Source organism: Balaenoptera physalus (genome assembly GCF_965194825.1).
Source record: "Balaenoptera physalus genome assembly, chromosome: 15".
Lineage (NCBI taxonomy): Eukaryota > Metazoa > Chordata > Mammalia > Artiodactyla > Balaenopteridae > Balaenoptera > Balaenoptera physalus.
The window spans coordinates 69159977-69186067 of record NC_138894.1 but is presented as its reverse complement, the minus strand read 5'-3'; the positions used below and the strand labels follow the sequence as shown (position 1 = coordinate 69186067).

Genomic DNA, 26091 nt, shown 5'->3' with positions numbered 1-26091 from the left:
GACAGGATTTAAGAGAAAGACTCAGTGGCAGGGTTTGGGGATGACCCTCTGCCTAATTTTAAGCAGAGTAGATCTGCTTTCATCGGTCCAAATATATGAGGTTTCTCTATAAGATTAGATTCAAAGAAAGAAATTATTCTTTAAAAAAAAAAAAAAGCACCAATTTTGTGAATAAGTACACCAAGCCCCAAGGATGGAGTAACTAACTAACCCAAGGTTATTATAAAGAAATATTAGCAGAGTCAGTTATAACTAAACCAGGTCTTTTGAATCCCAGCACATGCTAGTTCTATTGATCTTACAGAAAAACTTGAACGAACTTTTTGGTCAACCCAATAGAATGAGCATATGCTGAGATTCAAAAGACCGATACTACAAGACAGATCACTCATACTGTTCTCTCAGCGTATGAAAGTCATCCTGAAATAAAATAAACCAACAAGGGAAACAAAAAACCATTCTGTTAATTACCATGACTTGTGCCTATTTTAGTATGCTACACTTTTTGTCAGGAAGATCTCCACAGTTTTACCTCATCAAGTCTATAGTGATTGCCTGTGTTCCCACAACTTGATCCCTAATCTCCCTAAACCTGTTGGACCTCCAGGAAGCCCAACTAGCCAGCTGAAATTTGCTGATCATTCCTCTCTGACTCAGAAACTAAAGAAACGAAATACTATCCTATTCTACGGACTTTTGGAAAGATCAACCACATAATCAAATAGCTGAATACCATATACAGACGGTTCCTGACTTACCATGGTTCAATTTATGATTTTTCAACTTTATGATGGTGCAAAAGTGATATGTGTTCAGTAAAAACCATCCTTTGAATTTTGATCTTTTCCCTCGGGCTAGCGGTGTGCCGTAGGATGCTGTCTGGTGATGCTGGGCAGTGGCAGGAAGGCATAGCTCCCAGTCAGCCTCGTGATCATGGGGGTGAACAACGGATTCTCTGTGGTGCACTGTGTTTGAGCACGTTTAAGGTAGGCTAGACTATGCTATGACGATGTAGGTTAAGTGTATCAAATGCATGTTCAACTTATATTTTCAACTTACGATAGGTTTAGTTGGACATAACCCCATTAAGTCGAGGAGAATCTGTAATTAAATCGTTAAAAAAGCATGTGGAGGCATTTACAATTTAAAAGGTAAGAAACATCTATGAACTAAATAACAACTTGTAAAAGTGTACATTGTAACAGAATAACTAAATATATTGCACCTCTATAGTTTTCTGGTAGCAAATAGTTTGCTTAAAAACACTATCATATATGTAATGGTCCAAAGAGGCCAGCCTAATATACATTTCCACTTTGTTGAAAAGGAAGGTCAATGGATTGATATTTTAACGCCAACTGCTGATGGATGAGAGCTTGTTGCCTAAAGTATGGCTAGAAAACAAAATCAAACTCATAGAAATCAATATTTTAAACACAGTTGCTAATACAACCCATCCACGTATTCTTTCTGGCAGATCTGTACACAGACATATTTGTTGCCATTTACATTCTAAGATTTACCAATGGGAATGTTAGGGAGATGGCATTTTAAGAATTTATAACACAACAGCTCATGTTTACCATCAGATAGTTAAAGCACCCTTTACGCAAATTCCACGGAAGCTAACTCATGTTAGGACCTGTCATAGACACTCTTAGCTCATAAATCAGTATCTATTTCCTTCTTCTTTCTTAAGACCCTTTTGTTCAGGGCAGGAATGTGACTGGGTCCATGTGAGAGCCGGCTTTCCCAGCCTCCTTAAGAGACTAGGTTGACTATTCTAAAAGGGGACATGAGCAAAGATATACTGGTGTGGCCTCTGGGAAGGCACAGACACCCCTGATAAAGGGGATATATACTCTTAGCAAGGTTCTTTCCCCTTCTTATTGCATTTAAAAACAAGAAATTGCTAGAATTGGAGTAGTTTACAACTACAAGGCAACAAGCATTAGGAGACCAAGAGAAGGAATTCCATAGCTGCCTACCTCCAGACCATTTGTTATATAAGAAAAACAGATTCATAAGTTTAAGGTTGTGTAAGTTGAACATGCCATTACTTATAGCTGATATCATTGCTAACTAAAAGGCTTTTATAATTTTATTTTTATCTGATAGAAATATTTCTAAACTATGACATTTCCTCCCTTATTAAAACTAATAGGTTAGATTTTTTTACATTTGTTCCTTAATGACTCAGCATCACATTAAGATGTGAGGTTAAGTTTTTTCTAAATTATACCAGCCAGAAAATAACATTTCTACTGTCACATCCTGTGCTGGGACTAGGGTAAGGCAAATGAGGTACTCACCTTGGCTGCAAAATTTAAGGAAGGATCAAAAAACTCAGTAATCCAGATAAATAATATTTTAATAAAATATCTTTAAAAATCAAAGTTAATGAATAAAATCCATGATGAACAAAATATCAAATTTTTTCTAAAAAATCAGAAGCAATATTACTAATTTTTCCTTTTTTCTCAGTCTCCAACATGGCTCAGCACAGCACTGTTCTCCCACTACTACCATTTATTTCTTAATAGAACAAATATCTTTTCTTCCCTTGAACCAAAAGAATTGAAGATTAAGAGAGAAACTAAAGACCAAGTTCTTTAAGTCAGTGATTTTAACACCTTGTACCTCTCCTGTGATGTGCACAGTCTTAGTGACAGCTTTTTTCCCTTTCTGCTGTTATTTAGAAGTCTTTGTTCATTTACATAAGGAATTCTGGTTGTGCTTCCAGATGGATTTAGTCACCAGAATTCTCTCCTCCATGGAATAATTTATTAATTCAGTGGTGTCCTAATCAGACTCCCCCAAATTCATTAAGTTATCTAAATATAAATATGCCTTTAAAACCCACAAATATTTACAAATATTTTTGGAATGACAATCGCTTAAGATTTTGCTTTGGTTCAGTAAATACTTATTGAGCACTTACAGTCATCAGGTGCTGCAGGCTTTGAGGATGCAAAAATTGAGGGGAAAAAAGATCCTTATGTTGTTTACAATATTTTAAACACTCATTTCTCAATTGCCTCTGGGACTGAAATGTAAAACTGTCTTATGATTAAATATCAGGTGAACTGACCATGGAATAGCTAATATATCCAAACCAAAGAGAACTTTTGCAGTAAATGTGGAGTTTACACCACAGTTCGTTAAGTCTTCTAACAGTCCAATGGAATAGCAACTGAGAGCAGGTGCAAATGTGGAACAAATATCTGGAAGGATAATGATGGAGCATGGTGTCTGGGTATTCTCCAATCCATCAGTAATAAAATTGACTGGATTAAAGCTTTTGTAGGAAGGAGGTTCAGAGAACAAAGCCATTTTCCTTTCTGTCCCTAAGCAAGCCCATCCAGTTCAGAAAGGGCAGAGTCAAGCTCTATGTATCAGATGTAGGCCTTTTCATGACACCAATCAGTGAGATAAGAGGCTCTTTATGTTCCCTGTAGGATATCAATGGAATTAGTGATGAGAGGCAACATGCATCAGGGAAAACTCATTATGACTCTTCCCCTTTTCAATTATCTAAGAGCCTCCCTCTGTGATAAAGGAATCATCAAAGACTGAGGACTTGAGTGATTTTAAATTTTTTTTTTTTTAAGTCATAAAGAATGGTAGGTTCCATAAAGTTGAATCTCATTGAAGATGAGTCGCTTGTCTGTATCGCTGACAAGCCTGTTTTCCTGTCAGTGGAATCAGAGGATCACATTTCTCTGGCTCTAAAATGGTAAACGCAGGCAGAGCAAAAATAATCACCACCTGGATTTCAAATGCGGGTAAACGCTGTATTGGAATCCCCAGAGAAGGCTCAGCTAATGTTCTGTAGATCGGAAAGAGCTGTACAATCATTAATTTAATTTAGAAGCAGCCTGATAATATGGAAAAGCATGAACTTTGGTGTCTGAAGACCTGTTTTTTTGTTCTGTTTTGTTTTGGGATTTCTCCCCCACTGCCGTACTTCTTATCTTCCCGCCTACCTTCCTCCCCTTCACTATTTTTCCCAAAAGACCAAGGAATTTTTAAAGAGCTAGTTTACTTCATCCTAGAAGCCCTGTAGGGATTGTGTCCATGGTATCCAGACAATGCCTCTTTCATCTTCACCTATTATTTCAGATTTTTCCAATCCATCCATTATCAACACCCATTAAGAAGTTTACGTATCTATTTTAATGGTGCCTCAATTCTCCAATTAACTATGATTCCCCAATTTTTATAGTCAATTAGGATTATATCAAGAACCTATTGTGCACACTGCAGTGATGAGAGCACCTAAGAAAGCTGCTGACCGTGGTCCTAAACCTGCATACAGACTTGTATGTGTTTGGCCTATACCATGTTTTACTAAAAATCAAATAACTTACCTTTTTTTTGTTAAGTCAGGAGATTAAACAAAATTTAAGCTTCTACCTTCTTGAGAAATTGGACAGTGTGGCAAGACTAGGACTGTATTCCTATATTCCTACATGGCAACACTGCCTGGGGCTGAGGAGGAGCTGCTGGCTTTAGAGGTGCAAGCTATTCAGTTTGCCACAGTTGCCCCCGTCACGTTGTATTCATTTATATTACAGCTGGACGACTTTAGAATTGGAGTTCATACCACTTAAGGTTGATAAATCATTGGAACTACTGTAAAAGGGCACTAGGAACTAATACATTTATAATCGCCAAACCACTAAGAGGGAATAATAACCAAAATGGTAATTATAATAAACAACTATGACAACACGATTACTAAATGTCTTACATAGGTTAACTCATTTAATCTTCACACAACTCTTCGAACAAAGTATTAATATGATCCCCATTTTTCAGATAAGGAAACTGGGGCACAGAGAGGTTGAGTGACTTGCCTGGTTATGCAGCAAATAAGTGGCATTGCTGGAATAAAGTGAGATAATTGTGAAGCTGCTCTGAAAAAAATGGAATGCTATGCAAATTTAAAATGTATTATCATCGTTATTATTGATGTTATAACATATCTGTTCCATCAATTTATCCAGCAGGAAGACACAATTCTTGTTACAAGAAAAACTAAGATTGCCAGGTAGATGCCTACTATTAAATTTCTTCCTATGATTGAATAAAGGAAGATATACAAACAGAAAAAATGAGAATTATGGAAAAAGGAATAACTTTGGAAGGAAATAAAAATATAATTATGATAATAGATTAGAACTGTTAGATTGTTGATTTAACCTTAAAACTTAAAGTTATCACATTAATTGTAACTTTCAATTTACTCAGTTTTTGCTTTGTTTCTAAAATAAAGCTGAACATTTTCTGAAACCTGACAATAGTTCTTTCCAAGCTATTCTGATGTCGACATAATGGTTGATGGTAAATTAATACCAATACATCCAGCCCTTATGCTTAGCTCACTGCCTTTCCCTGGGTCTTAAAGTCTTTTTACTCCTGCTGCAGCATAAGGCCATTTTTCAACAACAACAAAAAAGTTAAAAAAGCAATATGTATGATTTCTTCAAGTAAAATCTCCTCCTTCCCCATTTGCATTCCTTGGTTACTGACTTATTTGATATCCCAAAAGCCATATAGTAAAAGCAGAATCTGGATGATAGTAACGGATGTAATACTTCAGTGTCTACATGTTACTAATGACTGACAGTATTTCACTTTACAGTTTGTGAATTTCTTTCACATTTTCTCTTTTAATCTTCACAATAGCCCTGTAAGATATTAATGCCCGAGTGATTGGTAACCTCTCAACAATATAAATGTGACTTATCTTGACATAGAGTATTATGGGCATATAAAAAAAAAGGGTATCAGCTGTGAATTTCTGAATTATTTAGATTGTTATTATGATTTCATTACTTGGATTCAGAAGGGACTTTATGGATCCTCTGGACCAACTACTTCATTTTCCAGCGAGGAAACCAATTCCCAGTGAGTTAGTGGCAGAGCCGGGGCAAGAAACACAGTGTCCTGATTCCCATTTCAGATTTCTTTACACTCTAACATACCTTATCTTTTGAAAATAAAAAGGTAAAATAACATACCATTTCCTTCTGTTTGAAAAATAGGTCCTATTTACAGAGATAGGCTGTAAGGGAACAATTTTAAACAACAATGAAATATAATGAGGACACCAATATGGATGAAAAGCAAATTTTTTTTTCTTTGGTAGAAGAGATGGGGATTGGGAGGAGGTAATAACCCCCATTACACAGACTGTAGTTTTCAATAAAGGAATCTCACTCCTGAAAGGGCAAGTCACACTGAATATCCATTTAGTAGGTTACCACACAGATTTTTAATTGTCACAGTTTATTAACATTGTTCATTCAGCTATTCAGTCATGTTCTCCTTGACAGCAGAAGGGCAATTCCACTGGATAGTCTCCATGTTCAATGTCATTAACCATTACTTACTGGAATTTACACAATGTTGAGTAGTATCTGGTATGTGCAGATCCAGAATAAATAGAGTGAAGTAAGTCAGAAAGAGAAAAACAAATATCGTATGCTAACACACATATATGGAATCTAAAAAAAAAAAAAAAAGGTTCTGAAGAACCTAGGGGCAGGACAGGAATAAAGACGCAGACGTAGAGAATGGACTCGAGGACACGGGGAGGGGGAAGGGTAAGCTGGGACAAAGTGAGAGAGTGGCATGGACATATATACACTACCAAATATAAAATAGATAGCTATTGGGAAGCAGCCGCATAGCACAGGGAGATCAGCTTGGTGCTTTGTGACCACCTAGAGGGGTGGGATAGGGAGGGTAGGAGGGAGACGCAAGAGGGAGAAGATATGGGGATATATGTATATGTATAGCCGATTCACTTTGTTATAAAGCAGAAACTAACACACCACTGTAAAGCAATTATACTCCAATAAAGATGTTAAAAATAAATAAATAAATAAATAAATAAATAAATATATGTTATATATATTCCAAAAACAACCAGAATAAACAGTGCCTCTGCCACCAATCAGCTAGCATTCTAGCCTCTTAACTTTAGAGTTGCAGCATGGATGGACTGCTTGTGCTCCCCAAAACAACCTCTCCACCTGTACCTGTATCTCATCTCCTCTCACTTATTTCTCAGCAATGCTCCAACGATTGTCCCTCTCTCTCCTGAATCATCAATTTCTTCTTCTCTGCTGGTTAGCTTCCAACAACCTACAAAGATGTTGCAAATTTTTCCACCTTAAACACTAAAAATTCATTTTGATCCCACATCTTTCCCCAACTGTCATTTATTTCCCCTCTGTTTGATAGAAAAACTAGGAAGGTATGTTGATATTCACCTTCTCCATTTCATTTCCTCCCTTCTCTACTGAACCATCGCCAGCCAGGCTGCTCTATCACAGCTGCTAATTACCTACCCATTGCTAAATCCAACGGCCAGTTCTCAATCTTCATTTTCTTTTAGTCCTCAGCAATATTTGACTCAATTGATAATTCCTCCATCTTGAAACACATGCTTCACATGGCATCACTCTTTTGGTTCTCCTCCTTTTCCTCTGGTCACTTTTTCTCAGTCTCTTTGCTGGATTTTTCTCATATCCTGATCTTTTAGTAGTGTCCCTCCATAGAGTCATCTGAGTATTTCATGTCTTTACTTATCCTCTCGTCCTTAATGATCCCATTCATTTTTTGCATCATCTATATAATTCTCAAATTTATATATCTAGCCCAGGTTTCTGATTTCTCTATGAAATCCAGAATCTTACATTCAATCTTTACTTAATACTCGTTTCTCCTCTTGATGTTTGATGAGCATCTCAGAATTAACTGGTCAAAAGTCTAACTCCTTATTCTCAGACCCTAACAAAATTTGACACCTCTCACACACTCTTCTCCATCTCTGTAAATGATCACTCAATCTTTTTGGCCACACCGGTTCCTCACTTGTTCCTGACCACCCTTTATAGCAATTACACCCCTTCCCTGAAAATACCTATTCTCCTTCCCAGCTTAATTTTTCTCTTAGGTACTTATCACTGCCTGTCATATAGACACTAGAATGTAAACTTCTGAGGGAAGCAAGTTTGTCTGTTTTGCCCACTGCTATACCTGACAGCCTGGAACTCTGCCTATCTTATAGCAGGGACATAAATATCTGTAGAGTGAAAACTATCATTCAAAAATAAACATCCCTCAAGACACAGTTCTTGGAATCCACCATCACTTCTTAACTTCTCATATGATCCTGAGTCCTTCATTTCCTCTCTGCTTCATCCACTCCAGCCACTCAAAGCAATGGCCACAACTTGAACCCTGTCATCACTCAGATATATACCACCTCAGAAACCTCTAGCATCCTGTCCTCTACTCATAATCTCCTCTTCCTGTAGAGATGTTGTGCCTTCATCCCCTTTACAACTTCTCCCCAGACATGGACCTTCAGTTCCTTGGTCCTCCGAGTGTTACCAGTCGGCCATCCTTCCTGGCCTCACTTCCTTTTTCAGCCTGGCTGCATGGCCATTCCCATGAACAGATCTTAAAACCCCAAAGAACAGTTCAATCCCCTTGCATTACTGAAATTTCTTGTTGTTTATGGCCTTTAACCAGAGAAGTTTCTGATTTAAAACAATACTCCTCCAAACCTAAGCAGCCCAGCATGAGCTCAGTCTCTAGTTCAGACTGCCTGGGTTCAGTTAATATTGGTTTTAACACAATGGGCAAATTTCTTAGCCTCAAAGCCTTTGTTTCCTCACTGAAATAGCAGTTATGTTTATTTCAGAGGCTACCTATGAAGACTAAATAAGCTAATCTAAGTAAAGTGCTTATCACAATAAAGTACTACTATTGTTATTATATCCAAATTGTTGGGCACAGCAAAAGAATATCATAAAACCACCATACATATTAGGGCACCTACAAAGTGTGAGCCCTCCAGCCTTGCTCAGCAATGTATTTATTGATCCTTAGTTATCTGCCCCTCTCATTTTGTTAACCCTTTTTCCAAATCACCACCCTTCCCTCAAGCACTTGACCTCAAAAGTACCCATGTATTTACCCACATTTTCCTCCTCCTTCCGCCTCGAGGATGAAGAATCATCATTTTATTCCGGGACAACTTGTATGCCTTTGCTGTTGACCCACTCTGATCAATTACTCCTTCTCTCTCCTAATCTTCAGTCTCTTCTTCATTACTGATACTATTCCTCAGCTTATTAAAATAATCATGCATATCCTTCATATAGGCTTTTTTTTAAATTCCCTTTACTCTGTGATTCCATTTACATACTGTCCTTGTGATCTCATTCTTTTCAGCCAAGCTTCTTGAAAGAGTAGTGGCATATCACGTTATCAATTCTTGATTCCCTACAAAATTTTTAATTGTTTAAACTTATATTTTGAGTGTTTTCCATAAATAATATTCTGAACACATGATTTAAAGGTTACATAAAATTTTCCAAATTTCCATATTGTTTTGAAATTACTATCTCACACAATAGAGATATTTTTTGGTGTAACAAACTACTAATTATTTCCCTTGATAAGGACAGTGAGGTCAGTGATTATAGTTTTTCTAGCCTCATTTTGGTGACTTCTTTTCACTTGAAAATTTTTACTTTTATTTTCTACTTTAATTTCAACGAAATAAGGCCAGCTATTTTCTTTTGCATTTTTGTCACAGTATTATTTCTACCCACTTTAGCTATTTATTGAGTATTTGTTTAGTTTAACAAATTAGTTTATAAATAAATGTGGAATCTAGAAAAATGGTACAGATGAACCAATTTGCAAGGCAGGAATATTGACGCAGATGTAGAGAACGGACGTGTGGACACAGAGGGGGAAAGGGAGGGTGGGATGAATTGGGAGATTAGGTTTGTCATAAATACACTACCATGTGTAAAATAGATAGCTAGTGGAAAGCTGCGGTATAACACAGGGACCTCAGCTCAGTACTCTGTGATGACCTAGATGGGTGGGATGGGGCGTGGGGGAGGGAGGTCCAAGAGGGAGGGGATAAATGTACACATATGGCTGATTCACTTCGTTGTACAGCAGAAACTAACACAACATTGTGAAGCAATTATACTCCAATAAAAAAAAAAAGAAATCCTAATTAGGAAGCCCTTATGAACAGATTCAAATAAAACTTGTGAAGATTTATAATACATTTGATTTTTGTTTATTGGCAATGCTGTTCTGTGGGACTGTATTTCATTAAACAAAAGAACTCCAAGACAGTCATCATGAAGATTCCTTTTTGGGCAGCTATGGAGTACTAAACCCATCAGTCAATTTAGCCAAGTCAAACTCATCAAGTAGTTAATTGGCACAATGAAAAAAGATTGATTGATTTCCCACCTTCTCAATAAGTTAATTTTTCTTTGCAAAATCACCTTTTAAAGAGTGCTTTCTGAAGCTTCAGACATTGGCTTCAGACTGTTCATCATTCAACAGTTTCTAAGTTAGAAGTGGAGGCTACAAGAGACTCTTTTGGCAGGAAGGGAAATTACTTGGAGGAGTGGAGTGTGCCAGTCAATTTGTCACATGCTTTCTCATTAAGGACTTTAGAGATAAGGGTCAGTCTTTGAGCTGGGAACAAATTCTAAATACACACGTTCCTATTAAATGGTTTCACAGAAAGCTATATTCCAAACCATTGGGAACTTTGAAGATAAGGATACACACATTGCCAAGTTCCTATCAACTGAGCTGCCATTGTTATTAATTACTGTAATAATGGCTCACACACAAGAGGCATTATCTGATATGCATTGACTCAGTGCATCATCCACCACAAAGGGAGAAACTACAATAATAACAGATGTTGGGAAAATGTAGAAGTCCCTTTCCATCAAATGACTTTTACAATGAATAATTAAAATTTTATTCAGTCCAATTCAGTCCAATTGATTTAGGTCTGAAGTTTTTTCCTTAACTAAAATGACTATTCAACATTGTTAAAATTCATTAGATCAAACTTCTGTATATTTCTAAGAAGGAGTCCATGGGAAATGCAAAGATGCACAAATCAGGGCTCCATCCTCTAAGTATTTAACAGTCAATAGGGAAGCTACTTATAAATACCATGATACAATGTAGTATATGATTGACTTGAGAAGTAGAGAGCAACTTTGTGGATTAGAAGAAGATGGGATCTCTTTCAGCTGAAGAAACCAAGGAAAGCCAAAGATGTCTTACTGGATGGTTAGAACTTCAGGATAGATGGTTAGAACTGCAAGAGGAAAGTGCATTCAAGTGAGAACAACTTTGAGCATAAGGTCCTTTTTGTGCATATTTAGCAGGTGGTGAGTAGACCAATTTTCCTGGAGGACAGATTTGTTTAACTGAGTGGGAAATGAAAATGGAAAGGTAATTTTGGAATATATAAGGTAAAAGAAACTAGAACTAGTGAATTGGTGGTAAAAATCGAAATAAAATTCTATTTTCACACATGTGAAAGACAATTCTCAAACTTGTATTATGTTCCCAAGCCAATGTAAAACCAAAGTGTTCATAGTCATTCCACAGTTTTGTAGATTTTTCCATCTTGATATTTTTCTGTCTTCCTTTGCCTTTGAGTTAATACTATCACAATTACTTCCTAAACATTTTATGTCCTAGATTCAGGTTATACTCACATGCACACTTGTTTTTGGTTTCTTTGTTTTTAAAATAAGTGTTTCTTTTTAGGCTTGTTTTAGATTTACAGAAAAGTTTGCAAAGATAGTACAGAAAGCTCCCACACACACAGCAACCAGTTTCCTCTAACGTTAAGATCTTATATTAGTGTGGTACGTTTGTCACAACAAATGTCACAACTAATACTAACTCATTATTACTAACTGAAGTCCATACATTTTTCAGATTTATTTAGTTTTAACCTAATATCATTTTTCTATTCTAGAATCCCATCCAGGACACCACATTATATTTAGCTGTCATGTCTACTTAGGCTCCTCTATGTTGTGACAGTTTCTCAGACTTTCCTTGTTTTCGATGACTTCAAGGAGTAGTAGTCAGACATTTTGTACAATAGAATGTCCCTCAATTTATGTCTGTCTGATAGTTTTCTCATGATTAGACTGGGGTTATGAGTTTTGGAAAGAAAGAGCACAGAAGTAAAGTGCCATTATCACATCATCTCAAAGGTACATACTATCCACTACTGACATTAAGCATGATCACATGGCTGAGGTAGTGTTTCTCACATTTCCGTACTGTAAAGTTCTTGTTCTTCACCTGTTTTCATACCACATACTTTGCAAGGAAGTCACTATGTTTAGATCATGCTTAAGAGATCGTTGGGAGAGGGGACAGAGTTATGCTTTACCTTTTTAAGAGTAAAGTAGCTACACAAATTATTCGGAATTCTGCAGAGGAGATTTGTCTATTTCCCCTCAATTATTTATTCAATCAAATCTTTATATCAGAATAGACTCATGGTTACTCATTTTATATTTTGGATTATAATCCAATACTATTTATTTATTTTGTTGCTCAAATTGTTCCAATTTTAGCCATTTGGGAGCTCTTTTGGTTGGTTCTTGCACCCCTTTGAAATACTCCCATCAGATTTTTTTATGAGCACTTTTTTACTTTTTGGCACTACAATGTGGTCCAAGCTCATCTTGTGTATTCACTGCACCTGCCCTAGACTTAGCCATTTCTCCAAGAAGCCCTGATTCCTTTTACTGGAGAATGTTATTAGAAATCAATATATGGACCCTGGGTGTGCTCATTGCTACTGGGGTGTCATTGCTTCCAGGCCCTCTCAGCAAACAGAGCTTAGAAATATATGTATATATACTAACCCGTGTATACACATATATCTATAATTATTTCTATATTTAGCCACCTGTATTTATATTAAACTAAACATGAGTCCATATTGATGAATCCCCCTATAGTCCAGTACTAAATGATTTATTCTAGCCTTCTCCTTCTGCATATCTATAACCTCCTACTCCATCAGTAGCCCCCACAATCCATTCATTCATTTACGAGTTTGTTCAGTACTAGTATATATGCATAGTGACTGTTTTAATTTGCAGTTCCCTAACAACAAATGATGTTGGGCATTTTCTCATACACTTATTTTCCATCTATATATCATCTTAGCTGAGGTGTCTACTTGGATCTTTGCCCATTTTTCCTTGGGTTGTTTGTTTTCTTTTTGTTCAGTTGCTAAAGTTTTTTTGTGTGTGTTCTGCATATGTATGTTCTGGATAGTCTGGATATTTATCAAATATATGATTTGCAAATATTTTCTCCCAGTCACTTGTCTTTTCTTCTCTTAACAGTGTTTTGCAGACTTCACTTGTTTTTAAAACTTTGAGTTTAATAACTCCACACCAGTGAATTCAGCCTTGTTTTTGTACTGGTCTAAGTGTAAAATTACTCTTTGTTCACATCTTTCAATCACCAAATTTTTAAAAGTCTGTTCAGATGGAGTTAGTGTCTTAACAATATCTTTAACTCAGATTGGTTCAAAATTCAGGGAAGTGAGGACTTCATTGTGGAAGACTACAATATTCTGTGATTCCCCAGCAATGTCCCCATTCCTTTCCTCCTACTGCTCATTTGGGAGTACATTAAAGCAGAAAACTTGCTTTTTCTGAGGATCATCTCCAACCACAATTCCATCAAAGAAAAACAAGAAGCCAGTGAAGTGAAAAAAAATAGATTCCAGGACTTTCCTGGTGGTGCACTGGTTAAGAATCTGCCTGCCAGTGCAGGGAACACACGTTCGAGTCCTGGTCCGGGAAGATTCCACATGCTGCGGAGCAACTAAGCCCGTGCGCCACAACTACTGAGCCTCCGCTCTAGAGCCGGCAAGCCGCAAGGACTGAAACCCGCGCGCCTAGAGCCCGAGCTCCGCAACAAGAGAAGCCACCGCAATGAGAAGCCCGCGCACCGCAACGAAGAGTAGCCCCCGCTCACCGCAACTAGAGAAAAGCCCGCGCGCAGCAACGAAGACCCAATGCAGCCAAAAATAATAAATAAATAAATAAATAAATAAATAGATAGATAGATAGATAGATAGATTCCATACCATTTGAAATGATTCCACTAATTTTATGTCGTGGTAAACATCAATTTATTCAGCAGTAGATTTCAATTATGTTTCTAATTTGCAAATGTTGCCCTCCAGTAATCTCAAATTAGAGGGCTAAGCACTAAGGAAAGGCAAGACAATGACATTACAATCAGAAATTCTTCTAAAATATTCAGTTAACTATTTGGAAAAGTAGTAAATGGTTCACCTTATTTATTGGTAAAAGGCATATATGAAATTTCATTTAGATTGGATTCATAACTGTGTTTCTTAGACTGGTTATGATCTATTTTTAACTTGGGGGATATCTGGTTATATCTGAATCTGCTCTGGGATGGTTGGGATTTGGATAAGTTTGAAGACTGCCATGGAAAAGTAACTGTTTGACTACTCTAAAAGATACTAGAGGAAAGTGCCTAATTTTTATTATAATGGGATTTGTTGTTTGCAATAGAACACTAGAAATAAGAAAGTCATTTCTATCATATTCCTAGCATTATGAGATGATACACAAAAGAGATCCTTCTCTAATCTTTTTTTTTCCAGATTCCCCTATCACCTTTTGTAACTTCCCTAATCCCAAAGAAATGTGAGAGTCAGACAGACCTGTGTTTACAGTCACAGTCTAATTTAGACAATGTGTAAATCTTTCCCTAAGCCTTCATTTCTACCACTGAGAAGAAATATGGAAAATGGATGCCTTTTAGGGTTATTGCGAGAGCTAACTGAAATAATAAAGATGAAATTTGCACAGCCCTTAACACAAAGTTAGCTTCTCCTCTTTTGTATGTTGAATTTCTTTCCTTTGAAATATACTCAACATAAGCCTTCTTAGTCCATACAGGATGCCAGAGTCATGAACTTAGCATTCCTTTTCATTTCTTTGTTAAGAATACCCTACGTCATGCACACAGAATGTCCAGCTGCTCCCTTGCCCACACTCTCCATGTGCCCACCCTTGAGGTTAGAGCTCTTTCACCAGGTGCTCCCACCTCCTCAACTGCCCTCTCTACAAGCCCCAGTGCACATGAAGGACAGAACACATTCTGGTCTCATTTGAATGTTCATTTGCATCATTGTTTCCATGAAGGCAGGGATTGTCTCCCATATACCTCAGATCATCTAACAACTTCACAATAGGTTCTTGGAAAATGTTTAGGAATGAATGAAAGGCAGGAAAGGAGACAGGAAGAGAAAAGGGGAAGGAAGGGGGAAGGAAGGAAGGGAAGGTTGTAGCTAGAAGACAGACATGAAAAGCCTTTTCTCTCTTTTACAAGCACCTACCTGGAGAATAAAGCAGACTCATGTTTCTTGATTAAGTCAGCAGAGATTTTAAGAAATCTGGAGCACATTAGTGTAGTGTATAGTGTAGTGCACACAAGTCCTGTACTGCTGTCTCTGCTCTACATAAATGCTTCCTCCTCATTTGTCTTGTTACCTCCCTAAGTGAGATTTGAAGGCAAAACTTTGAAGGCTTCAGATTTTTTAAGCCCTCAAATTTCATCTACCATTCCTCGAATCCAAAGATCCTTAGGTTCTTTTACACCCTCCCTTATAAAACCTGTAAATGATCTCATAAGCATCACTTATGCACGTGGCTGCAATGAAACAATACAGCCTTCACTCCACCCAGGCAAGTTTGTTTTTGCCAGATCTTTAACTTTCATGAAGTCCTACTGAATAAAATTTAAATGCCAGAGAAAAGTTTTTCAAAATTGCAGACATTTGGGGACCTTGCTGGAAAACTCCCCCTTGAGCCTGAAATCTTATTTTTCCCAAGCCAATGCTGAAGTTCAGGCATTGTGGGGGTTGGTAGATTAGGTAAGATCCCAAAATTGATTTTACCATCAGAAAGCTCAGGGCTTAAAGAGGGCTCTTCGGGATGAAATGGGGCCAAAGGACCATCTATGTGCTGGAGCTACTGGGCATCACGTCTTCAAGAGGCATCTTGTTTCACACCATGAGGTTCTTGGACCTGAGCCACCTCACCAAAAAAACAAACCTCCTGGAACACCTTGCTTCCTGTATACTCCCTGCCCTTGACCTTCTTTCCCTGTTTGACCTCAGTTCCATTGCACCCTGTAATCTCCTTCCCAACTCTCTTTTGGCATGTGAAAGGAATTTGTTCTGAAAGTTCCCCTAAGCAAGTAAAACGTCATTAACACTTTGGAATGCATTTTATTCATTCAAAAAGTATTTATTGAATACACACCAAAGGCTAGCACTGTGGAACGTAAGAAGAGCTTAGATATAATTCCTGTTTTTGGAATACTTGTATTCATAAAAGATCTTGCAATTAAATGGAGATTTTTTTTTCATTTAGTAGTTCATTACTTTTCTTGATAAAGGCATTTTCTATTTCCCATGTGTTATTTATGTGGGACAACAAAAAAGGATTTTCTCTTTCCTCTATCTTTTGTCAAATGTTTGCTTTGTTCAAAGCTAGTACAATGCCATTTTAGTTAAATCACATTTGCTTCTATACAATTTAACTGTCATGTCAAAGTTATTGTATTATTACAGAAGTTAGTACACATAAACAAAATTTTGTTTTCAGACTAAAATGACATAAAACTCATTTCCATTTTATCTTTCTACTTTCCCTAAGAAAGTATGGATCTCCCAACAAAGCACTACATTTTGAGTGGGGGAACCCTTAATTTTTCTCGCCATATTGCCTGTCTCTCCCTTCCTTATACACAAGGACAGATACATGCCAAAGGCAGACACAGAGGCCTATCTGGAATCAAAGGCAATCCAGTTGTGGACACTTTCACAGGAAACCTCAAGGTTCAGGACCATGTATGTCTTCTGCTCCTTCTCCAGAGATAGTGAGTGATATGGGGATGACACACAGTGTGAAATCCCTAGAAATGGAGAAGCTGTGCATCGCTTAATCATCACACTCTAGATGCCATGGCTTCTTTTCAATGAACTTTTTTCTAGAACATGGAATTGCATGGTTGCATTGTGGGAGGGGTACAGTGCTAGGTGTTCCTTGGGTATGTATTATCCTGCTATTGATGGGCTCACACCAAGTACATGATGTGATATCCTCCCAATACCAACTTGACCCTTCATGCTAGAGTCTTCTCTAACCCAAAGCTTATATATTTCAGAAAGCAATTCATCTATGGGCATTTGCTATGTAAACATTAAAAAGTACTGAAAACAACTCCCCTTCCCCAGTCTGTAGATCTACATTGTGTTTGAAATAAAACCTAAAAATTTAGTTCAGCAGGATCTTTATTGGATTGGTCAGCATTGTCTAAAATAAATGTTTCTCTTATCAATTTTTCAGTGAACTTGTCAAAACCAAATAAAGGGATTTTCAGTGATCTTCATTCTGTGTGTAAACACAGTGTTATTTATTCACCAACGAAAACTGTTTCATGAAAACCAAATTATTACTGTGCCAACTCATTTTTTCAAAGCTCTCTTTGGGTCCATAAAAGTTTTTGCAGTGCATTTTGTTTTTAGAGAGATGACAACGATTCTTTCCTGCAGGTGATATGGACGTCACAGACTCTGATCTATGTGACTACCAGGAGACATAAAGCACAGTTTGCCTGTTCCTGGCCACCTCTAACTCCCACCAATATTGCAACTATAACCAAACATAATCAAATCATTTGGAGTGTGAAGACCCAGAGGATTGTGAAGGGCTCTGTAGGGGGTATGAGGGCTCTTCTGATTCTCTCAGATTGACTGGGGAGCTGCCTCATCTTAATGCCTGTAATTTCAACTGAAACGGCTCCAAGAGGAGAGAAATGGGATATTAAGAGGCAGATGACCTTTGAATCTATTTACACCTCTGGGCAAACACAGCAGTGAGGCTGAGAGGAGCTGTGAAGGCTATTCTTTAATAGGAACCTTGTGTCACTTGCACCTGCTTAAAAGAGAGGAAGAGCCACTCTTACTTGGCTCTGTTTTCTTCCATTTTTCAAGAATAAAATCTTCTTATCCTCTTGTTGTATTATTGTCTCCAGTAATTAGACCCAGTATCTGAGGCCTGTCGAGAGCACTGTGCTAGTTAGCCATCAAGTCACTTTGATTAAATTCAATAAATAAGGCAGTAAACATGGTTTATGGCTTATTAAAAGTACAATTGATTGCATACTAAAATATTCAGAGACCTCTGAATAAATCAACTAGTTAGCAAATTCAATATTTTCACACAGGGCAAATTTATCCTTTAAGTACACTGCAAAACTAAAAACTCTCTTCTTGAAGTTTTAATATGTTCAGCCTTATGGAATAAGAGCCAAAGACTTAAAGAGGAATTCAGAGGCATTTCTCATTCATGTAAGACTAATTTATTCCAGTTTAAAATAGCTACATCTTTACTCTTAAAACTTTCTTACAATGAGAGATTCAAAAACCCCATTAACCTATTCCTATGTCTCTTAAAAACAATTAATATATTCTTCTTATTTAACTTGAATCCTTTCTAATGTAATTGTCTGTAACCTTTGAAAATGAAGGGAGTTTGAGTCAGGACAAATGAAAATGAAAATGCTGTGTATCGATTTAGCCCTCTATTTCTGCAGTGCCTGTTCTTTTACATAAAGCCCTCCACCTCTCCACTGGAATGACTCTTGCTAAGGTCACCCATGACCTGATTACTGTCATTCACCATAGCTGCTTTTAAAGCCTCATCTGATTTGATGTCACTGCAGAATTTAACCACCTCACCACACCTCCTTACCCAGCTTCCCCATGCCACTCTACATTTGCTTCTCTGATAGTTTCTTCTTATTTCCTACTGCCTCTACTGTCTTCTATTCCTACTGAACTCAGGTGTCAGTCCTGTCTTTTCTCTGATTTTCTTAGGTGATCTCACTACCTCCATTGGCTTCATCAGTCAAGTGACATTAACTCTTAGATCAGTACCTTGGACTTTAATTTCTCTTCTAAGATCCACACAGCCTTCCTGCTACCTACTGGAAGTATGAAAAGCCTAACAACTATCTCACACCTAACGAGTTCATTTTCCCCTCCAAACCCACTATGTCTTGATTAGTGGCATCACCTTCTGCCTAGGTGCCCAAGCCAAGGACCCAGAAGTCACTTTTGGCATCTTCTACTTCCTCACCCTCCACATTAACTGGTAACAGATTACACCAATTCTGCTTCTAAAATGCCTCTCAGTATATCGACTCTTCTCTTTCCACTGCCAATGGTGTAGCACAGGCCTTTAGAGTCTCTCACTTGGTCTACTTTAATAGCTGATCATCCCATCATCATTCTTATGCTCATTCACACTCATTGCATTTCTACCTCAGAGATCAGTTAAAAGTAAAAATTCACTTTGCAGAACAAATACAGAACAGAGAAAATCTCTTTGATGGCTCGCTTTTGCCTACAGATACAAATTCAACCAACCTGTTGAGTACATCAGACTCGTTAGACATTCTAGTGGGTCTAAAGAGCATCACATTGGAAGTTAGGAAAATTAGGTTCTCATCCCATATATAGGTCCATAAAGTTTCTCTCGGGTCCTAAATTTCACCATCTGTAAATGTGAGTGTTGCATTATTAGATTATTTCTCAGGATCTTTCAATTTCTGGCAACTTTTTCAGGACAGTTAAATATAATAAGATAATGTCAAAAGACCAGTTAGGCTGCTTTGGGATATCATTACAGACATTACAGACAGCTTAATTCTTATTTTAGTTCTATTAATTAACAAGTGTCTATTTGAGGGGCATCATCTTTTCTGTGTCAGGCAATTAGAGAGACAGATAGGAACAAGAATCAGTTCTGCTCCCTTAGGAATGTTCAATCTAGTTGTGAAAAAAAATAGTAGATTGGATAAAAGTGGAAAACACACATGAATCCATATTATTTAAGTAAATTACTGAATAAAGAAATAAATGAGGATAACAGATAATTCTCTCACGCAGGAGAATTTCAAATTCTTTCATACTTACCCTCAAGGAGGTAGGCATAGCTCTCCACCCCTTAAGTGTGGGCTATACACAGTGACTTCCTTCCAAAGAGTACAGTATAAAAAGATGAGGCTGAAAAGAGTAACTTTACAGTGGAGAAACCTGACAAACACTATCTCAAACAGATTATCAGGGTCAACATCAAGTGATAAGTCATGTTGACACTGTGTTGTCATGATGTGATGAAAAATGGTACTTAACCTTTGTGGTCTTCCTCTCAGAAGCCCATAACCCTAGACTAACCACAATTGAAAGAGAAGACAAACCAAAATTGAGGGTCATTCTACAAAATACCTGACAGGTACTCCTCAAAGCCCTCAAGGTCATAAAAAGCAAGGAAAGTCTGAGAAACCATCAGAGTCAAGAGGAGCCTAAGCAGACATGATGAGTGTATGTAATGTGGTATCTTGGGTGGGATTTTAGAACAGAAAAAGGACATTAGATAAAAACTAAAGACATCTGAATAAAGTATGGACTTTTACTAATAATTATCTATTGCTATCATTTCATGAAGTGTGACAAATGTAACATATTAATGTAAGATATCAATAATAGCAGAAACTGGGTGCTGGTATACGGTCTTTCTGAACTGTCTTCTCAATTTTTCTGTAGATCTAAAATGAAAAGCTTATTTTAAAAACAGACTATTCATTCATTCACTCATTCAACAGACATTTATTAAATGCTCACATTGTTCCAGCCACTATGCCAGGCATTGAGAACCCAAAGATGAATAATGCACATGGAAGACCCTACACAATTTAAACTGCTGACTGAGTGCAATGGTAATTCAGAGGAACCTGAAGTTTCTTCTGGCTGGCTGCTGCAGGAGAATGTTGGAGAGGAAGGAGTTGAAAGCAGGCTACATCTACTTTACAATATATGGCTGAGTTTTACTCATGCCTACAAGGCAGTGAAATTTCCCTGGGAGCAGAGAAGTAATAAAAATAGAATAATCACCAGAACAAAATCTGCACAGATCATGCAAGTGGGAAAACAATATCAAGCATCCCTATTGGAACTGCTCAGCAGCTGGGGTATGACTCAGCTGATGAATGATTTAGATCAGTCAGCTGCCTACCTGCAATGCCCAGCACGGAGTCCCTGTGCATAAGTGGCTGGGTTGGTAAGTCAGTCAGTGGAAGTTGAGAGACAGTGTTCCTCATGTCCCCAGTGAAGGCCTTTCAACTCATAATATACCCATAGTATAGTATTGCCTGAATAGTACTACAGAACGAAATCATGTTTGTCACTCACTCCAAACATGGTGAGGCAATTAGATAAGTATCATGTTTGCAGCTAATGAGAGCAGCTTTGCAAGTGAGGGGCTCACCCACTATATGCCCAGGGTTCCTTATTATTCAGTAGAAGACATGAGATAAGAACCTACTTTTCCTAGCTCCACTGTGATGCTCTCTAGATAAAATCACTTGTTGTATTTCTTCCCCTTTCTTATCAACACCAGCCTGTCCACAACTGAGCTCATCCTAGACACTGAGGCAAGATCAGATGTGTGCACAAAAAAATATTGAAGAATTAGTAAAGCTAGGAGGATTTGCCCTCCAGGTACACTGGGATGTCAGAGTTTGAAAACAGGAAGAAGGGCAGACCATGTATGATCAGCCTGAAGAGGTGAGTAAGAGGGTCATCCACCAGCCCAACACACTTGGCTGAGTGTGGGTGAGCTTGGACTCCACAAAGTTTGGCATCAAAATCTAAGTCAATTCAATTTGATGCACAAAGTTCAAAGGCTCAAACATAGGTTCCAAGCAATTTTTGAAGACAGTTGGGATGAAAGCATCATCATTCAGTGCAGGGCAGACAGGAGGTGGAGATCAATTCACTGAGCTCTGGATTAGGTGATGCTGAGGACAGAGGTCAGGCTCCTCACTGAGACAATCACTAGAGAAAGTAAGAGCTCCAGCTAAGCAAACTAGAGCTGAAGCAGGCTTCCAATCCCTGCAGGGGAACTGAGATACTAAACCAAAACCTGAGTCCGGACCAACAAGCCCGGGCTTAGGGAAAGGCTGAGACCCCATGAAGTTGTAGCTGTGAGCTTATATCGATCACACTGAACACCAGTCTGAATAAACATATCTAACTTAGACCCTACTCACTGCTGGAGAATGAGACTCCCCAGGTGAACTCTGGTGTGTTCAGCACCAGATCAGATGCTGGGGAGGGCTGAGCCTAAGCAAAGGAGCTGTCTCTGTCCACAGCTGGGCAGGGCTAGAGAGGTCAGGTTCTGCCAAGCAGGGTCCATAGCCACACAAGAGAAGGGTGGGTACAAAGCAGAAACAGCGAGTTAGATTAGAGAGTTTCTGTGGCCACCCCAACTGTAATTATTCCTAAGTACCCACTCACATGGAAGAGATCTACATGAAATGAATATACAGTAAGATTTGGGCAAACAAAGATATAAGCTAGCTTTCCAAATAATGTGTCCTGGGTCTTTCTTGCTAAAGGACAGGATCATCTTCAAAACATTCATCTTGTAAGGAGGGAAGAGGGAAAATTGATCCTCTCATCATATAAAAGGAACTATAGAAAACTGGGATAGGATACATAGTTGCACTCTAATTTTGCAAACCTAGCCCTGTTGTTTAGAAAACTTGTTTAAAACAAAAATTGCCCTCAAGAAAGAAAGAGATTTTCCAACCAAATATCTTATAGATTGTATCCTGTGTTAAAGTATCAAATAAATCCAAACAATCTGAGGGCTCATTCAGTCCTTTTAAAATCAAGCCAGTCAAATTATTTTTCAGGGTCTCAGAGTGATTTATCCAGGAGGAATATTCTCTTGAGTGAAAGTAAAATGTTCACCCCTGTGTCTAATTAGGTTTTCCAGGGCACCCAGCAGACAGTGGCAAGAGTCACGCTGTGAAAGTGACTCATTTTCTAGCAAGTGAGGTCACGCTGTGAAAGTCACATCATTTTCTAGCAAGTGAGGAGTGTAACTGGCCAACCCAGAGAGTGACCTTGTTCCCACAAGTTCTAAAATCTTCAGCAGACAATATCCATTTTATGCCCTAAAGGAAAATTCCCTGTTATGTATGACTGGGGTGGCTGTGTGATCAAAGGGATGGAGAGGCTGCTGATAGTGCAAGACAAGGATGAGCAAGACATTCCTCCTTCATCAGTCCCCCTGGGTGAGGGGCAATGATGGCAGCTGCCAGCACATGTCCCTTCTACTGAAAGTGCCTGGGAGGTACAGGGGGGACACAGGTGACAGCAGCTTTCACCTCAAAACAGACCAGTTGTGAACTCTGTCCTAAGGTACCCTGGATGAGTTGCTTAGCATCTAAAGTTCTTTCTCTTCTTTTCTTTCACTGTGAAAGACAATTTTTTTTTTATTAATTCATCTCAAAGATCAAAGATTTGTGTGGTGCTAGTGGGGACACTGAGGACGGCAAATGCCCTACTGCTGATTCCCTCCATCCTACTCCCCAGTGTATAGTCATCAACTGTGTTCACATTTCCCAAAAGGAGTGCTTCCTGGAAAGGGGTTGGAGAGGAATGATTTCCTGAGAGCGGCTAAAATAATTCGAGGCACATGGATTTATCCCAGAAGAACATCTGCTTTACAGATCCTCAAAGTGGTACATAAGAATACAAAGCTAGAGAGTCTTTGAAAGTAAGCATACAAACTCTCAATAGGATCAAGAAGATGATGAGACTCAAGCAGCCATAGCTTGGGTGTGGGTGGTTTTTCGTTTGTTTGTTTGGTTTGGTTTGGTTTTTTCTCAATGGATCTGGAGAGTAAATATGAAAGCTAATCTATTCTTCAACAAAGGAAACATTTACTGATTTACCTGCTGCTTAAAACATAGTTTTGTAGCTCTCCAGTTACGTGTGAATATTGCATGTTTACTTCTCTCCCCTCTGATCTTTAAGAACTAGAGCTCCTCTAAGGGAGAGATTAAGATGTTTCTGATTCTGAGGAATATATGCCAGCTCCCCAGCTAGGGACCCTGAAAGAACACACCAACCATTAGCTCAGTAACAGCATATCCCTCGCAATTGTTGTCCCCCAGAAATTAAAGACTTATATGCCCTCATGAACATACGAAGCCTTGGATTTTATTTCCTTGTACTAGGATTTTTGGACATGGGAAAAACTAACATTTATTTCAAAAGAATGTTTAATTCCAATGTTCACATAACAACTAATAAATATAATAATTTTGACATAAGCAAATATGATTTTTACTTTGAAAGAGGTCTTAAAAGCCACAGGAATGAATTAATGCAAGTTCTTAGAATATGTAATAGAGCTGTGGATAATATGCATTTTCATAAATTTGTATTACAGCATGTCCTTTTTCTTTAACCTATTTATATTCTCATTTCCTCAGTAGTTCACTCTAGAGAGATCAGTTAGCAAATCTCATCTTCTAAAATTAAATTTCCGTTTCCATCTCTTTAAGGGAAGAAGATTGTGAATAATATAGATATTAATTTTCAAATTTGTTGATTTCTAGCAGAATGAAATGCAGAGAGGATCTTAATTTTCACATAATTGATTTTTAAACCACCCATTTCTACAAATAATTCTTCGAGAAAAGATTCATTGCAATTATATGGAAATAATACTGACTCATCAGCATAAAAATATGGTGTATACCATATTTTGCACTCTTACATAAGTGTTATTCTCTTCAAGATAAAAAATTTTAAAACTACAGGTTCGATACACAATTGTAGAGTCAAATAACTATGATCCAATGAACACAGACTCAGAGCTCTACATTGTGCTTTAGGAGGATGGGTTGTTGATCATGGGGCTTTTTTTCCTAGCCAGAGTTCACATTAAGAAAGTAGCATGAGAAAGGAAGTGTATTCTATTATGAAGAATAATAGGATACCTCTTGAAATATCATATTTACTCTAAGACACTGGTTTTTGATTTGTGACAATGGAGATGAAAAGTGCTTTGGACGAGGATTCGGGAGAAGTAACTTGATGAAGTATAGGGAAGATCAAATTGGCAATATACGTTAGCCCCTTGCTGAATCCACTTTATGTTTGTACTGCATTTTTCAGCTTGTTAAGGAAAATAACTAAAGAGTGAATTTTATCATTAATCACATATGCAAAACTATGGAATATCTGCTAAAATATTTCAAAAGAATGTTCATCTAATCTTCTAAATGCTGACTTGGCAGGGCGGGGGGTGGGGTGGAATTTTTGCCCAGTTGGTCTAGAAAAAGTAGTGTCCTTCTGCTACTCACTAACTACGTGAAAAAGGCGGGGGGAAGTTTTGGACCTGGAAGAGACAGGATCAGGAGAGGGGAGTCTTCCCTGGGTTGCTGTAGGACCAGTCTCCTTTAAAACTGAAAAGCTAATGTTTCTCTTCAATGCATGTAGTGGCCTTTTTTGAAACACCCACATTTAAGCCTGCCCCTCCTCGGTAACCCTCCAAGCTTTAAAGCAATGTCTTTTTTCTGATTCTTTCTACCTGTAAGCACTGTCGTGGATTTCCAGTGTAACAGTAAAGGATCTGATGTATCTTCTTCCATTAAGAGCTACAAATTGGTTTCTTGGTTCATCAGTGGTAACTAGCTTTAAAAAAAAAAAAAAAAAAAAAGGACTCCCTAAATCTAAAGAAATATCACTGGGATTCCAAGCACTATGGAGGTGAGATGTGTCTTCATGGAAGTGTTGATGGGGGATGAAGTTTCAGAGGAATATTAGGTTCCACTTTTGGTATTTCCCATCCACCCCAAGTAGATGACAGCCTATTTTACTTACACTCAACACTGACCCTCAATGCCACCTTGCTATGACCCTGGAACAAGAATTTCCCCCAAAACAACTAGAATTTTCTTTTACCATTTGCTAACTACTTTTTAGGACTTCTGAGGCACACATCCACAGTTAGCTATTTAAGTAACTATAGAGAACAGAATACTAATCTTGTCATAAGAAGAACCAAATTATTCCTATTACCAACTGCATGACCTTGGGGAGTTTCTTAAATCCTTCTGAGTCACAGCATTTCCTCCTATAAAATCCTTAAAATAATACCTACCTCATAGGTTATATGTACTGTAGCATCTGTGAGATGGGAGGTCATTAGGCATATACAATGACCTTGTCTAAAGCAAAGAAGGCAAATTGATTTCAACTTAAGTAACACA

At 37.9% G+C, this 26091-nt stretch overlaps 1 long non-coding RNA gene across 1 annotated transcript in view; it reads right to left on the bottom strand.

The window, feature by feature from the left end:
- The window catches only part of LOC309644272, a 118718-nt gene that overhangs the window by 6982 nt on the left and 85645 nt on the right, over positions 1-26091 (bottom strand). The gene's annotated exons all lie outside the window — the stretch shown is intronic.